Consider the following 15,506-nt stretch of genomic DNA (forward strand, 5'->3'; position numbering starts at 1 on the left):
ACCTTTCAAGGTCCCTTCCAGTTCTAGGAGATAAAATATCTCCATAAATTATTATTATTAAATTATTATAGTTATCTCAAACTCAACATGGCCAAAATTTAATTCTCAGTCTCCATTCCCCAAGCTTCCATTCCCCAATCCTCCTTTTCGCCATCACTGTGGATAACACAGCCATCTTCCCAAACACTCAAGCCTTTAACTTAGACACATTTGACTCAGCCCTCTCTAGACTCAGAATACAGACTATGTGTAAATCTTTCCACTTCTTCCTACACAGCATAACTGAAATCTGACCTTTCATCTGTACACACAGCTAAAACTCAAAATCCTCATTTCACATCTTGAGGAGCACAACCTCCTCCTTCCGAGCTTTTATTACTGCAACTTTGTTCCCCTCCAGTCCATTCAAAATGTTGCTGCCAATATCTTGCTTCCCGTCTTGTCTTGACAACACCAAGCACTTTGATGTTTCTTCTTGCTCCCCTTTCACCACTACATCAAACACAAGGTCCTTAAGGTTCTTCATAAATTAGCCTCACACTCTAGCTGATCTAATAGCTTATCTATTTGGTCCAGTTGCAAAGTCAAAGCCTGCTTCACTCTGCCAACTGTGCCAGCATTTACAGAGCACTAGTCAACTTCTCTCTTAAATACCTTCATGCTTACACTGGTGTTAGGCATGAAGAAAAATGTTCACCTCTGCTATGTTTACAAAACCTGCCTGCACGTGGCTAGGCAGGGGATGAGCTGGGACTATCCCTCTTTCTATTCTCTCACCCTACTAACTCTTTCACCTACTCCCTCCATCCTTCTCCCAACCTCTATGACCAATTAAAAACATTAAAACTAAAATAAAAATACAAAACATACAATGAGATCAGTCCAGCAGTACATATTAATGTCTTCTGTGTGTGGTCTCTATTTCATTGCTGCGAAATGACTGTAAAACATTTTACAAGTTAAATTTTAAATGGAAATACCAATGTCTTATAGTAATAATTTCTGGGTAAAGTAGCTTTGATGAAGCTACATAAGTACACTAACAGTATACATACTGACAAAATGACTAATACTTAGCACTTATAGTACAGTACTTAGTTTTTTCAAAGCTCTTGAGAATCAGTGTGTGTATAGGTTTAAAAAAAAAATTCAATGATGAAGTGCTCCAAGAAAACAAGTGTTTCAACAGCATATATTTGAGATGCTAAAAGGCTTAAGATGATTTGTTTATTGTTCACCAACAACCTAGCTAATGGGAAAAAAAAAAACAAACACAGATTTGTATTACTTCTTTCTTTTGAGTCCAATTTGAATACAGAAACAAACCTGGTCTAATCCAAAATTACTGAATTATACACTTGGATTTACTTTGAAGATTATCCTAAAGGCTCAAATCTGTTCCTGGGCTGGAAGAGGGGCAGGGAAGAACAATAGTACTTTTCACATTTTAACTTTAAACCTATATTTTCCACAAGTTTCTTAGCAATTCACTGCTATCTGTTAAGTTTAATTCTGCAACCGTCTCTCCCTCCCCACCCCACCCCTTCAGCTAGGACTCTGTGTTCTCCAACCATCTGGACTGCATTTATTTTAATATGAAGGAAGTTAAAATTTGCTCATCAACAATGAAAAAAAAGTAAAGTCCTCTTGTCATGTTTGCACAGTTATCTACATTAGTTCTTATTTTCCTAGTAGAATTATTATGCCCTATAGGCTACCCTCTTAGAGCCTTCATTATTATCTCAACTGAGGTAAAACATGACTTCTTCCATCAGATTCTCCTGTTTTCTACTGCAACATAAGAAACTCTCTAGCTTCTGTCCTTTTAGTCTAACTGATTTTACAAACACTAAATATCATCCAGAGTAGTCTGGAACTGAAATAATCAATCAGAAAGTGTTTATTCAGCAAGTTAAAATGATGAAGGGTTGCACTTGGAATTATCCTTTAGTCAGAAAGGCTCGGACAGAATTAAGGTGCACATGCACAACTGATTATTAATTTCAGAGGTTGCACCTATTTTCACAGTAGTTTCTAGCTAGTAACTTTGCCAGCTGCTAGAACAGAATTTCCACATATGCTTCTGTGAGAGCAGCACTGCAGCTTCTGCCAGGTTGACCATGCTTCCACCAACATACCAACCGTATGCATGCAGGAGACTCAGTAAAGACTATACAGCTGTGTGGAAGACAGAAAACTAAATTTCCAAGTATTTTCTGAAATTGGCTTTCATTTTATCCTTTATATGTTCTAGAACCGAGCTTGATTTTTGCCTGACGTTATCTATGCTGGGATTTAACTTTTCTCTCTGATATATTTGGTAAATGAGCTTTGTATTTAATATTTCGGACAGCGTTGGATCATGCTGTCTCTTTCTGTCGGGGTAACTGGTTATTTCTCTTATATCAACTACTTTCATGGCCTGATCCTATTCCTACTAACATGAATGAGAGATTTGCATTAAATTTGAGTGGGAGCAGTATTGGGTCCTGTTGTTGACTTAGTATCGCTAAATGGACCTAATCCTGTGCGTTTACACAATTAAACGTAGATAGGAACTGAGGGCACGAGACACTTTGCAGGATCTGGCCAAGTGTTTGATCTATTTTCACATTTTCAAGTTTAATATGTTAATTTTATGCCTATAGTTAAGAGAAAACTTCAAATAAAAAATGCAGTGACATCTACAACATTGTTAGTTTGTTCCACATTTTAGCCACTGGAAAAAAAATAGCATCTCTTCTAAAAACTGGTTATTTTCCATTGCTTCTTCCATTAATTGTTACAATATAGCTGGTAATTTTCTAATAATGAAGTTTAAAGAAACTGATTCTCATTCCCCAATTTAATTCCCTGAGTTAATTAAAAGTACACCGGACCCTCGCTAGAATGCAGGATTTGTGATCCATGCGCGGTACTGCATTAACGTGGGGACCACGTTATAGTAGGGACCACGTAAAAATGAATGGCAATTAAAGTAATTAAATTTGGGATCCACGGTCACGACCGCGTTATATGCGTATTTGTGCTATATAGACGCACGTTCTAGCGAGGGTCCAGTGTATTCTATGTGCCAAAAGTGTGTATTTGAGTTACCACCCAAAAATGTTTTGCTATTCATTTCGAGTTCTTTTTAGAATTTGGAAGATTGGAAATGTGCAGTCCTTCAAATGCAGAAGGGTGCTCTCTAGAAAGTGATTTATTTCCAAGAAAAGAAGAAATGAAGTAGTACAAAGATCTCAATGAACTTAAAAATGGGATAAAATTTGTCCATATAAGGAATTACCACCCACACAAAAAATCAGTTTTCTGTTAGCAATTCTTTAAAAAAGATTTATTGATGTGAACAGAATATCTAAATGGCGAGGATATCAAACGAGGAAGAGAACAAAACCTAGGCAGGCTGCCATAGATAGACTAAAGTGAAGAGTAAGTTCCTCAAAAATGTTACAAAAAACAGATAGCTAAATGTATAGTTTAGTGAGGGTTGTAAAGGTATCCAAAGCACTATATCCTGAAGTGAGACTGGAAGAGTAAGAGTAAAGCAACAATAAAAGCAGTGTCATTCACCTGAGTTGTAAGTTTCCAGTTCCTCAGCTTGTTTTATCAACTTTCACCCCCCACCCCAGGAAGTAGCACCTGGGTGAACAAAACATGTGTTAACATACTAAGTGTCCTGTAGCACAGGGAAGATATACTTCTCTGCTTAAGGAACTCTGTAGGGCCTCAATACTTCACACATTATTCTTCATGAGCAAATCCAACAGATCAAAAATAATATTTCCCAGGAACTCCATTCACTAGTTGAGGAATTTCACTACTATCAAAAGAAAAGAAGGGCTATGAGTTGAAGAAAAAACATGAACAGAACTTCTAATCCTTTTTTGCTAACAATTGGCATGAACAATAAAATTGTGTAAAAGAATTTCCTTTTCTTGGGACACCAACCATCTAGTTCAGATGTTCATGCAAGCTATTCAACTGGGGAATAAAATTTCATTTCAAGCTATGGCAAGTTCTTACAGCTCATCAAAATGAATACGTAATCACAGCTTAATCAGCTCCATCTTCCAGATGTTGATGCATTTGTCCCAATACAGACTAAACGAAGCTTTATTTTCCAGAACTCAATGAAGCATGGAGGATCAATATACACTGCAAACACACACACACACGCACACTCTAAGTGATGCACACCACAGTGGGAAAAGAAAGTAAAGCAAGTATGCCACTCCTATAATTACCACTTCCAGAAGAGTATCAGTGTGGGGTGGAGAAGGAAAAAGGATAGTTCCTATGGAAATCTCACAGGACATTTCCACTTTGCCAATGCTTCTACCATGACACAGCCTATGTATGTGACTTTGGGGGGGGAGGGGAAAAAATCAGTAAGACATGTGATCATTGGTTGTGGTTTTATTTTTTAGACCGTGGCTCAGGCAAGCACTCTGTCCAAATTGCTTCTGTTCCCAACTTCATGAGCTTGGCTACAGGATCACCACATGAGTAAATGAAACGTAGAAGGAGGGGGGACTCATTGTAGAATGAACTCTAATGGAAGGCTGAAGCACAAGCAAAGCATTTTCTCCCCTTCCTTTTATTGAAGATTCTTCGGGCTTTTCTACAGAAACTTTGGAGATAAGGCCTGCAGACAAAGACAGCGCTCCAGGAGAAAAATGTGCCAGCTGCAGCTGCTCCACTGAGGTCTTGTCTTCATTACAAAACTTTGTTTGTGTTAGCATTCAAATACTGAAGAGTCAAGGTAACCAGCATGATGCAGATCATGATTTTACAGTCAAAGACAAGGGCAAAGATAGCAACATGCCACCTACTCATAGTTAAACTCAAGTTTAAGCCCAAGTTTTAAAAACTGCAAAAATAGCTAGAAGATTGCCTGCCTACTGGGAGAAGAGGGGTTGGATGTAGAAATCCTGCTTTTAGCCGGCTGCCATCTGATTGTTGAGAGGAGACACTCACAGCATACATATTACTGTGGTTATTTCCAAGCTATAGCATTATATAGTTAATGTTAAAAAAAGTTTTGGAAGGGAAAGAAAACCTCATGTTTCAGGGTGTAAGGCAATTTCTAACTATTAGGAATTAGGACGAGACCTTCCTGGGAAGCAGATTATTGCAGATCTTCCTACTGGTGGTGGGTGTGGCGTATGTTCTTGCACCTTCCTCTAAGCATCTGGTACTGGCCACTGCCAGAGCCAGGCTACTGGACTATATGGACCACAAGTCTGATCTGGTATATAGTCTTACGTTTATTACGGATTGCCATTGGAGAACAATAATGCCATTGGAAGCCACTTTTTCAGGAATAGGATACAACATTTTTTAAAAAAAAATTGATAAGGAACAAATCTTAGTCTACCACAAAGAACAAAAGGAACTTCTATACTGAATTACCATTAACGTTAAATGACAAATGGCAAAGAAATTCAGACTCAGCACCACTAAGAATAACTAAATAGCAACTTTGTACTTACGCAGGAACAGACTGAAATACATGAACATTTTTGGACAGCTTTTTCTAGTTCTGAAGTGAAAGAGAGGAATAAATGCAATGTCGATGTTCTAGTGCAGGGGTCGGCAACCTACGGCACGCGTGCCAAACACGGCACGTGAGCCGATTTTGAATGGCACGCGGCGACCCCCAGCCGCACTCAGTCCCCCCGCCCACCACTCTCCCCTGCTGGGGCAGGAGGCAGAAGCTTTGTCTTGCAGCAGGCAAGCTCCTCCCCTCCCCCAGCAATGGTGCAGCCTGCTTTCCTACGCCTCCTCCTCCCCTTCCCTGCGCCGGCCCTTGCAAAGGGAGGGGGGAGGAGTGGCAGCATGCTCACTGCTCCGCAAAAGCCCCGCTCTCCCGGCGCGGCAGCCCCGCCAGCCCCTTGCTAAAGCCGGCCCTGGGTAAAGGAGGCAGAGAAGAGGTAGGGATGGGCCTTGGGGAAGGGGGGTAGAACAGGACATATCCCTTCCAGCCCCCTGTCATGAGCCGCTCAGGGCAGGGGGTTGGGAGCACCCCCACGAGCTGAGCAGCCCAGCCCTCTGCCCTGAACCCCCCCAGACACCCAGCCTTCTGCCCTGCACTTCCACACACACCCCAGCCCTCCCCCCCCCCCCAACACCCAGCCCTCTGCCCTGAACCCCCCCCAATACCCCAGCCCTCTGCCCTGACCTCTGAAGCCCCCCACACCCCCAGCCTTCTGCCCTGCACCCCCCACACCTCTCCAGCCCTCTGCCCTGACCTCTGAAGTCCCCCCCCTTCTGGGGGTGTGGGGGGCTTCAGAGGTCAGGCCCCACTCAGCCCGCTGCTGACCTAGGTGAACAGAATGCCAGGCTGGCAGCGAGCTGAGCAGGCTGGTGTCCTAAGATCAGCATTTTAATTTAATTTTAAATGAAGCTTCTTAAATATTTTGAAAACCTTGTTTACTTTACATACAACAATAGTTTAGCTATCTAATATATAGACTTACAGAGAGAGACCTTCTAAAAAACGTTAAAATGCATTACCAGCACGCGAAACCTTAAATTAAAGTAAATAAATGAAGACTCGGCACACCACTTCTGAAAGGTTGCCAACCCCTGTTCTAGTGCATATTTAGTTAAGAATGACTTCGAAATACTACTTACCCTGACAAAACAGAAACCCTGGTCCTCCAGGTTCAGGGCTAGGCACAGGGCGAACAACCCTGTCTCGTAAAAAACAAAAATGTGTTACAGAAACAGCGGCGGAGAAATTGACCATTACTGTGTGTGATGGCCTTCAGGAGTCAATGCCCCGTATGATTGCCAGTGGTGAAAACCAAAAGGAAGCCACTTAGGGTTACCAACTCGTTAACTGCAGAAAACCCGAACACCCTTGCCCCACCCGAGCCCCTTCTCCAAGGCCCTGTCCCCATTTACTCCACCCCCCTCCTTCCGTCGCTCGCTCTTTCCCACCCTCGCTCACTCATTTTCACCGGGCTGGAGCAGAGTGTTGGGATTTGGGAGGAGGTGAGGGCTCCAGCTAGGAGTGTGGGCTCCGGGGTGGGGCCAAAAATGATGGGCTCCAGCAGAGGGTGTGAGCTCTGGTGTGGAGGCAAGGATGAGGGGTTTGGGGTGCAAGATGGGGCTCTGGGCTGGCGCTGAGGAGTTCAGAAGGGGGCTCTGAGCTGGGGTAGGGGTGCGAGCGCCGGGCAGCACTCATCTCAGGCGACTCCCAGGAAGCGGCGACATGTCCCTCTGGCTCCGGGGCGGAGGGGGGGGGGGGGGGGAGGGGAGAGGGGTGGTGCAGCTGGGGGCTCCGCGCGCTGCCGGTCTGCAGGTGCTACCCCCTCTGCAGCTCCCACTGGCTCCATTAGACCTTTTTCAACCAATCTTCCGCTACCTCACTTCCCCGATCCTTGGTTTGAAGGAGCTTTAAGACTTTAGGAACAGGTGCAGCAGTTTGCCAGGTGATGATGCCCTATAGACTGGCTATGCCCCTTCAAAGTCAGTGCCTCAAACATATAGTATCATAGATATGATACTGCATCAACACATTTATTTATTTAGGCCTTTGTTTTTAGTTGGCTTGTCACTACTCTCAGGCAGCCACACAGTGGGGAGTAGGTGATGCCACCTAGTGGTCAGAACAGGAGTCTGGCCTAGTGATCGGAGCAGAACCAGAGACATGATTAGGAGACAAGCCAGTGGTCAGAGTCAGGAGTTGTGAGGAAGATAGGGACTAGGGCTGGAGATGAAGCAAGCATGGGTTGGAGCAAGGGTCAGTGCAGGAAGCACGTCTGGAACACATCAGCAGGGATGAATGCATTGAGCAGCCACAGTTCTGCTGTTGCTATAAGGCTTAAATAGTGACCCATTGGCCCCTTTGTCAAGTCAGGGAGCACAGTCATGGAGTGAGCATTTATTGGGCCCAGACAAGCTCATTGGGTTGCTAAGTGACTGTGCCCAGAGCCAACCGAGTTCCTGACAGTTTCTTAGGGGATGATTGGATTGCATAATAGGGCTCGGGCCCAATCTTTTTCCAGTGAGGGGCTGAAAGCTTCTAGGACAAGAGGATGCTATGTATGCTAAACTATCCTACAGTACTCCACACTATTTCTAAGAAAAAATAAGCTATACAAAGGAAAAATCTAGCCTGAGGCCACGGAAGTGAGTTCTGTTCTCTCTGTGGTGGCAGAAAAAGATGAGGTGCTTGGGGGTTGCACGCTCTTAAATGAAGTAGGGCAATGATATCACCCTTGCACAGAATCTCAGATGCACCTCTTAGAGGACAAAGCTTTTCAAGGAAGTTCCACAGCTCAATACAAAGGGCAACATAGCTCATAAATGGGAATACACAGGCCACTGAAGAACAACTAGATATGAAGTAATGATTATTTGTAATTGGGTGTTGTGTTTATCGTTAGTCTTGTTATTGACTTGTATACCTGAGTTTGCCTATTTTTCTCTGAAAATTAAGAAATAAGTTATAAAAACAGTTAAAGAAACTCAATTCTAAAATTATTCACATAATTACAGACACTATTCTAGGTATAGTGGAGCCAGTATGTATATCTTTTTCTTTATTGTAACAAAATCTCAATAATCAATTCCTGAGAATGGAAAATATTAATATGGGGAGCAGAGAGATAATGAATTCAATCCTGAGTCAGATTAAATACAAAGGGAAAAAAGGCCATAAACAATTAGCACAAGAGCAGAAGTGCACAACTTCCTAACTGGTTATGAAAACAGGTTTAGAGCCCTGTTCAGTGCAAACACAATGACTTTGCAGAGTTTCATCTAGATGATGTGGCAACATTGAGGCAAAAGGACAGATCCAAATAGCTTCATCTATAATTATTACAACAAAACTCGCTATAGATGGTGAAGCCTACTGTTGTAATTCCTATTTGCAAATTATCAGAGGGATTAAAATTCTCCCAAAACTTTAAGAAGCTATGGAATCACTACAAATGATATACATAAAGCGGTGGTTTCACAGCCTGCCTCGATTATAGATAGGGCCCTACCAATTTCACGGCAGTGAAAAATGCGTCATGGACCGTGAAATAAGCCCTTCCCTGTAAAATCCGATTTCCCCATGCTGCTAGGAGTGCCCCAGCTAGAGGGCTCCTAGCTCCACATGGGCTGGGGAGGGACTGGACTTACCCATCCCTTGCACAGCCACTCTTGGGGGGAGATCAGACCCACCTCCGGGTGCCTCCCCCTGCTGCAAGATGCTCTGGGACTGTGCAGCAGCCCCAGAAGTTCCTGCAGCTGGAAGAGTCTTGTGGTGGTGAGTCAGATCTCCTCCTGCTGCTAGGAGCGCCCCAGCCAAGGGGGCTCCTAGCTCCGGCTGGGCTGGGGAAGGACCTCAGACCCACCTCCAGGAACCTCCTGGGGCTGCAGGAAGCGCCGCGGTTGCTGCGTTCAGAGTCCAGCTCTGAAGACAGCAAAGAAGTGAGGGTGGCAATCCCAGTGACCCCCTAAAACAGGTTTGCAACCGCCCTCTCCCCCCCCCCCCCCCACACACACACACTATCCCCTTTTGGGTCGGAACCCCCAGTTACAACACTGTTAAATTTCAGATTTAAACATCTGAAAGCATGAAAATTACCAATTTTTAAATCCCGTGGCTGGGAAATTGACCATAATGGACTGTGAATTTGATAGGGCCCTAATTATATAAAATGTAAACAAAAGGCTATCAAATTTACTTCTTCTAGTAATAAGCTAAAGTCCTGCTTTGCTGAATACGTCTAACACTCAAAAAAAATACTTTCAGTAGTGAAATATGCTAAATCAAGTATCAGGAGAAATGAGTATTTAACAAGATCACATCCTTGTGATTTCCTGTGGTGAAACAAAGCCTCATAATAGTACTAGGGATCTGTAGGGGTGCCTATGTTCCTTTTCTAAGAAAAGTGGACTGATGCCTAATTTGTAGGGAAAGAGGGCTGAAGTACATCTTCCTGACCTTTGCAGGTTAAGAAGAATCAACCCATGCAAAGTCTCTCCGTCTGCCCCTGATAGCAATCCCTCTAAAGAGATTTTGAACTTCTGAGACCAGGATCTACTGCTTAAAGTTGTGATCCCCTTTGAAACACATAATATTTGAAGAAATCAAGAAACCCTGCACTGATTAAGCAGACAGTACTGCACAAAGTGACCACAAGTCCATAGGAAATCTGTTCCAGAAGCCTGTGTAAAGGATAGTTGCCTGTTCCGTAACTGGCGTTCTTCGAGATGTGTTGCTCAGGTGTATTCCACAGTAGGAGTGCGGGATTTCCAGAATGGCCTGGTCCGGTCTAGGTAAAAAGCCAGCGCTCTACGCACATCTAGCATGTGTAGGCGTCGTTCCTCATTGGAGGAATGGGGCTTAGGACAGAGAACCGGTAGGAAGATGTCCTGATCCATGTGAAAAGCTGAGACTACCTTCGGCAGAAAGGCCGGGTGCGGGCAGAGCTGTACCTTGTCCCTATGGAAGACCGTATACGGGGAATCAGAGGTCAGGGCCCTAAGCTCCGAGACCCGGCAGGCCGAGGTGGTAACCACCAGGAATGCCACTTTCCATGGTAAGTGGGACCAAGGGTTCAAAGGGGGAGCCCGTGAGGCGGGAGAGGACTAGCTTCAGGTCCCAGAGCGGGACCGGGGGTCTGGTGTAAGGGAATGCCCAATCCAGACCTTTCAAAAACTGGGAAGTCATGTGGTGGGAGAATACCAACTGACCAGACACCGGAGGGTGGAAAGCCGAAATTGCTGCCAAGTGTACTCTGACCGAGGCAGGCACCAGCCCTTAGGTCCTAAGGGACAGTAGGTAATCGAGGATGAGCTGGGGGCCGTAGAGAGGCCGAAGGGAAGGACCGTAAACTGGTAGTGGTCCTGCCCCACCAGGAAACTGAGGAAGCGCCTGTGACCCTCGAAAATATGGATGTGAAAATACTCATCCTGTAGGTCCAGCGCCGCAAACCAATCCCCCTGGTCTAGGGACGGAATAATAGAGGACAGGGACACCATAGGGAACTTGCAACGGACCAGAAACTGATTGAGATACCGCAGGTTGAGGATGGGCTTGAGCCCGTCTTTCGCCTTCGGGATCAGGAAATACCGGGAGTAAAACCCCTTGCCCTGGAATTCCTGAGGTACCCTCCCCACCACGCCCAGGGTGAGGAGGCGCACCACCTCCTGGTTTAGAAGGAGGGTGTGCTCCGGGTCTCCGGGGACCAACCTGGATGGAGGATGGTGGGGAGGGGTAAGGTGAATTGCAACATGTACCCCTTGGAGATGGTATTGAGGACCCACTGGTCCGACGTTATACGGGACCATTGCACTCTGAAAGCAGGTAAACGGTTGCCAAACACCAACTTTATTAATTGGGGGGCTTCCCAGGCAACAGGCCCGGTGGTCCCCCGCAAAGAATCAAAAACGCCTCTTCCCCTTCGAGGGGTCCGGTCGTGGGGCCGAACAGGACTGGTGCTGGGATCAACACCTCTGCTCCCTCGGCCTCTTAGGCGGGGGCTCATATCTGCCCCTAACTGGGGGAGCCGAGGTCTGAGGCCTGGGTTTGTCCTTGGGTGGCGGGACAGAGGCCTAGTGTCTGCAGGGTGGTGCGGGAGTCTTTCATCCCATGCAGACGAGTGTCTGTTTGGTCTGCAAACAGGGCTTTCCTGTCAAAGAGCAGGTCCTGCATGAGGGACTGGGATTCCGCGGACAGTGAGAGCCATGACACCCTTCGCATGGAAATAGCCGAGGCCATCGAACGAGCCACTATGTCCGCCGCATCCGAAGCCACTTGAAGAGCTGCTTTCACCGCCGCTGCACCCACATCAACCAAGGCTTTAAATTCCCTCTTGTCCCTGTCTTGGAGAAGAGGCTCGAATTTCAGCAGAGACCCCCCTCAACTTGAAATCATACCAGCTCAGCAGTGCTTGGTGGTTCCCCACCCTGAGCTGGAAGCTTGCCGATGAATAAACCTTTTTCCCCCAAAAGTGTTTAGTCTCCTGGTGTCTTTATCCTTGGGGGTAGGTGCAGGCTGGCCATGTCTCTCATGGTGGTTAACGGATTCCACCACCAGCGAATTTGGGGGTGGGTGAGCATACAAGTACTTGTGCTCTTTTGTTGGCACGAAGTACTTCCGCTCCGCCTTCTTAGAAATGGGCACCAGGGAAGCCGGGGTTTGCCAAAGTCCAGTAGAAATATTGGCTACCCCCTGGCGAAGAGGCAAGGCCACACGGCCCAGTGTTGAGGAGGACAAGACATTAAACAAAGTGTCCAATGGCTCCTCCATCTCCTCAGCCTGGAGCTGTAGATTCAAGACACCCATCTAAGAAGCTCTTGATGAACCTTAAAGTCCTCCTGAGAGACAGAGGGCGGAGCCGCTATAGACTCATCCAGTGCCGATGAGGCGACCGGTGCTGCCTCCAGGGCGTCAGGCATACCATCGGCTCAAAACCCGCATCCAGGCCCGGGTGCGGTGCCAGCGGCTTGGTGCCCGAGGACTGATCTCTGTGCCGAGACGGGGATACCGAGTGGACCTGGGATGCCCCTGCTACAGAATGGGGTCTTGCTGGTGCAGGTGCTTGGCACCACTGTCCTTGCAAGGGCGCCCCTTTGCCACTGGCCCATATGGGGTCCTAGCAAAGCCACTTGTTTTTGAGGGGCAATGCGGCCCAGGGAGGGACGGCTGGGAGCTGAGGCCACTGATGAACGCACCGTGCCGTATGAGCGGCTGGACCAGTCCCGGCCATGTCGGCACCGACCTCAGGATTTGGACCTCGATGACGACATGTATACATCGGAGGTACGGTCTCTGGAATCCCTCCAGCGACCGTGGCTACGACGCCTCGGTGCCGGTCAGGATGCGCTCCGAGTATGGCATCTGTCTCAGCGAACACTCGAATATGAATGGCGGTGCAGACAGTGTCGAGAGCTACTCCTATCACTGCGACTGGAAGAGGAGCGTCAACGCCTTCTATTACAGTGCCTGCGGCCCCTCCGGGCAGTGGAGGCGTCTGGAGACTTGCTCTCAGGCGACCCGGCCGATTGAGTAGAGGTCTGTCGCGGGCTACAGGAAGGCCCCTCGGAACGGGCAGGCATCTCCGCCTCGGATCTGGCTGAAGATGGTTGGTGAGCGCCCAGTGGCGGTTCCCCTCGGGACCGGGTGCCCAACTCAGGCGGCGCACCCGGCACCGGAAGGACGAGGATGTCACACGCTGCCTGTGCTGCCTCCAGAGTCGAGGGAATCCTTACCAGAGGAGAGGCACGCGCAGACGGGACTGTACTACTCCGCTCCGCGTGAGTCGGAGGTCTGGGGATCGTGGGCTGCCCAACTCAGGTCCTGCCTCACCCCTATCTTTGTCTCGGCACCACTGGGTCTTCCCTTGCTTCTTAGCGGGGGAGTGGTGCCGACTGGTTGATGAGCCCTCGCTCTGCAACGAGGACGCGATGCCGACTCCATGAGTAGAGTCCGGAGACGGATATCTCGTTCACGCTTCATCCGAGGCTTGAACGATTTGCAGATTTTGCAACGCTCACTTACATGAGTCTCGACCAGACAGCAAAGACACAGAGTGTGGATCGCTGCTGGGCACGGAATTGCGACAGGAGTCGCACGACTTGAAGCCCGGGGCACAGGGCATGCCCTGAGCCAGGCCACTAACTAGAGAAACTACTACGGTTGAAGAATCGTACCACTAAGGCTAGAGGTGCTACAGCTAAGCTGGAGCACAAAGTTCCCACTACCTTCACTGGCGGCAAGAAGGAACAGAGGGTGGGGGGAGCGCGCAGCGCCCCTTATAGTGCAATATAGAGGCGCCACTCCAGGGGTCGCAGCGGGGCTCCCCTACTACGGGTACTGCTAAGGGAAAAAATTTCCTACTGTGGAATACACATGAGCAGTCACTCGAAGAAAAACTTGGAAGTCCCTGGATAGCTATGTCATTAACTTCAAATTCCTTGGGTACCTGCACCACAAAATCCACACAAATGCTTCAATCCAGCTGATCTAGGCAAACAATTAACTACCATTGCAATACCAGCAGTGAAAAAACAGGAGCTCCCACATACAACATTTGTATAATCATATTTGTACTGTATTTAATAGAAAATAAAAATAAACCACTCATACGTCTGGCATGTACGCCCATGTTCAATATTTAGTGGTTTTGTACCTTTCTGGGATGTTACTTTAAAATACAGGTTCTTTAAATGCATTATACTATCACATCAGGCAATTTGTGCATCAAACCAGGCACGTGAAAGTGTGCACACACAGGTGTTTTGAAATTTGGGACAGAACTAATTCACCACTTCCAAAATGTATTCAGCTACAGACAAGTAAATAATCAACAATTCATTCTAACCTTGAATATCTTTTTCTAATCTAAAAATAACTGCAGTTTATTTTTAGCAGTATTTGGCTTTTCAGTGCAGTTTCAGAGATGTAACCAAAGATACTACTACATGTTCATTGGTACACTAGATTTGTGCTGTGTCATGATGCATTAACTCATAGACTCATAGACTTTAAGGTCAGAGGGGACCATTATGATCATCTGGTCTGACCCCATTAACTGATTGGTCAATCACTTTCCTGAGAAGCAGTCAGATGCATTGTCTTTTGGTTCTTGTACAGCGTTTACAGGTTCATGATAGGACAAGTCTTCTTGCAGTACTGTGGCTCTTGTATTTATTTGGAAGATTTTATCCTCAAACTGAAACATTTATTCAAACAAAGCACCTTCCTCACACGAGAGGCATTATTAGATTTAATAAAAATAATGCTACTTGAGAAATCCTGACAAATATTATCAAGACCTAAATAGTAGGTCTCCTGCAGTAAAACTCAAAGAGGAAGCAAAAGGTATGAAGAAAGTCTGAGGTTCAACCTCAGCCACTGGGAGCAGCGGGGCGAGGGTGGGGCGTGGGGAGGAGGCGGGGTGTGCCTGCGGATGGTCAACGTCAGCAAAATGTCTCATGGCCTGCAATCAGATTACCCTGATGGCTGCAGGTTGCCCACCACTGCTGTAATCCCTTCCTAGGCATCGAGCTACCTATGCTCCTCACACAGCAAGGACTGCCGCTCATCCAGTAGCCTTTTTAGCTGCAACTGCACTCACAAGACATAAGTCAACATCATCTTCAGTCACAAGGGATAACACTACCACCACCAGGAAAAAACTGGCAACTGTGATTTGAGTCTAGAGCTCACTAATCTTTTAAATTATTATTATACATGCTTCCCCATCAAAAATATTTGGTTCTAGAGGGGATAAAACTGCAGCTGTTGTGTGTACTATTGAAACGTAATGTCAATAAGCCCAAAATGTCACTTACTTTTTTAGTACCATCATTTTCCAAAATAAAAATCCTGTCCTCTCAGCAATGACGACCTGTTCAGTCACCTGAGGCAGTGTGTTTCTTGGCAATTGTGGGCATTTTTATAAAGCCTGACCATCCCTCCACCCTATTTGCTTCATTCTTGTGAACAAGGAGTGCACTGAATTATGCAACACACCTGGTCTCCAAAGTGCTTG

The 15,506-nt window shown here is 46.5% G+C and overlaps 1 protein-coding gene across 12 annotated transcripts in view; it reads right to left on the reverse strand.

Moving 5' to 3' along the window:
• The window catches only part of ADD3 (adducin 3), a 169,314-nt gene that overhangs the window by 117,938 nt on the left and 35,870 nt on the right, over window positions 1–15,506 (reverse strand). For 6 of the 12 annotated variants that reach the window (XM_054033705.1, XM_054033712.1, XM_054033717.1 and 3 more), the window contains exon 2: window positions 6,637–6,695. The exons of the other annotated variants lie outside the window; for them this stretch is intronic. The gene's annotated coding sequence lies outside the window, so the exon portion shown is untranslated. The remainder of the gene's footprint in view (window positions 1–6,636; window positions 6,696–15,506) is intronic. 12 annotated transcript variants of the gene reach the window in all.

Source organism: Malaclemys terrapin, chromosome 7 (genome assembly GCF_027887155.1).
Source record: "Malaclemys terrapin pileata isolate rMalTer1 chromosome 7, rMalTer1.hap1, whole genome shotgun sequence".
Classification (NCBI taxonomy): Eukaryota; Metazoa; Chordata; order Testudines; family Emydidae; genus Malaclemys; species Malaclemys terrapin.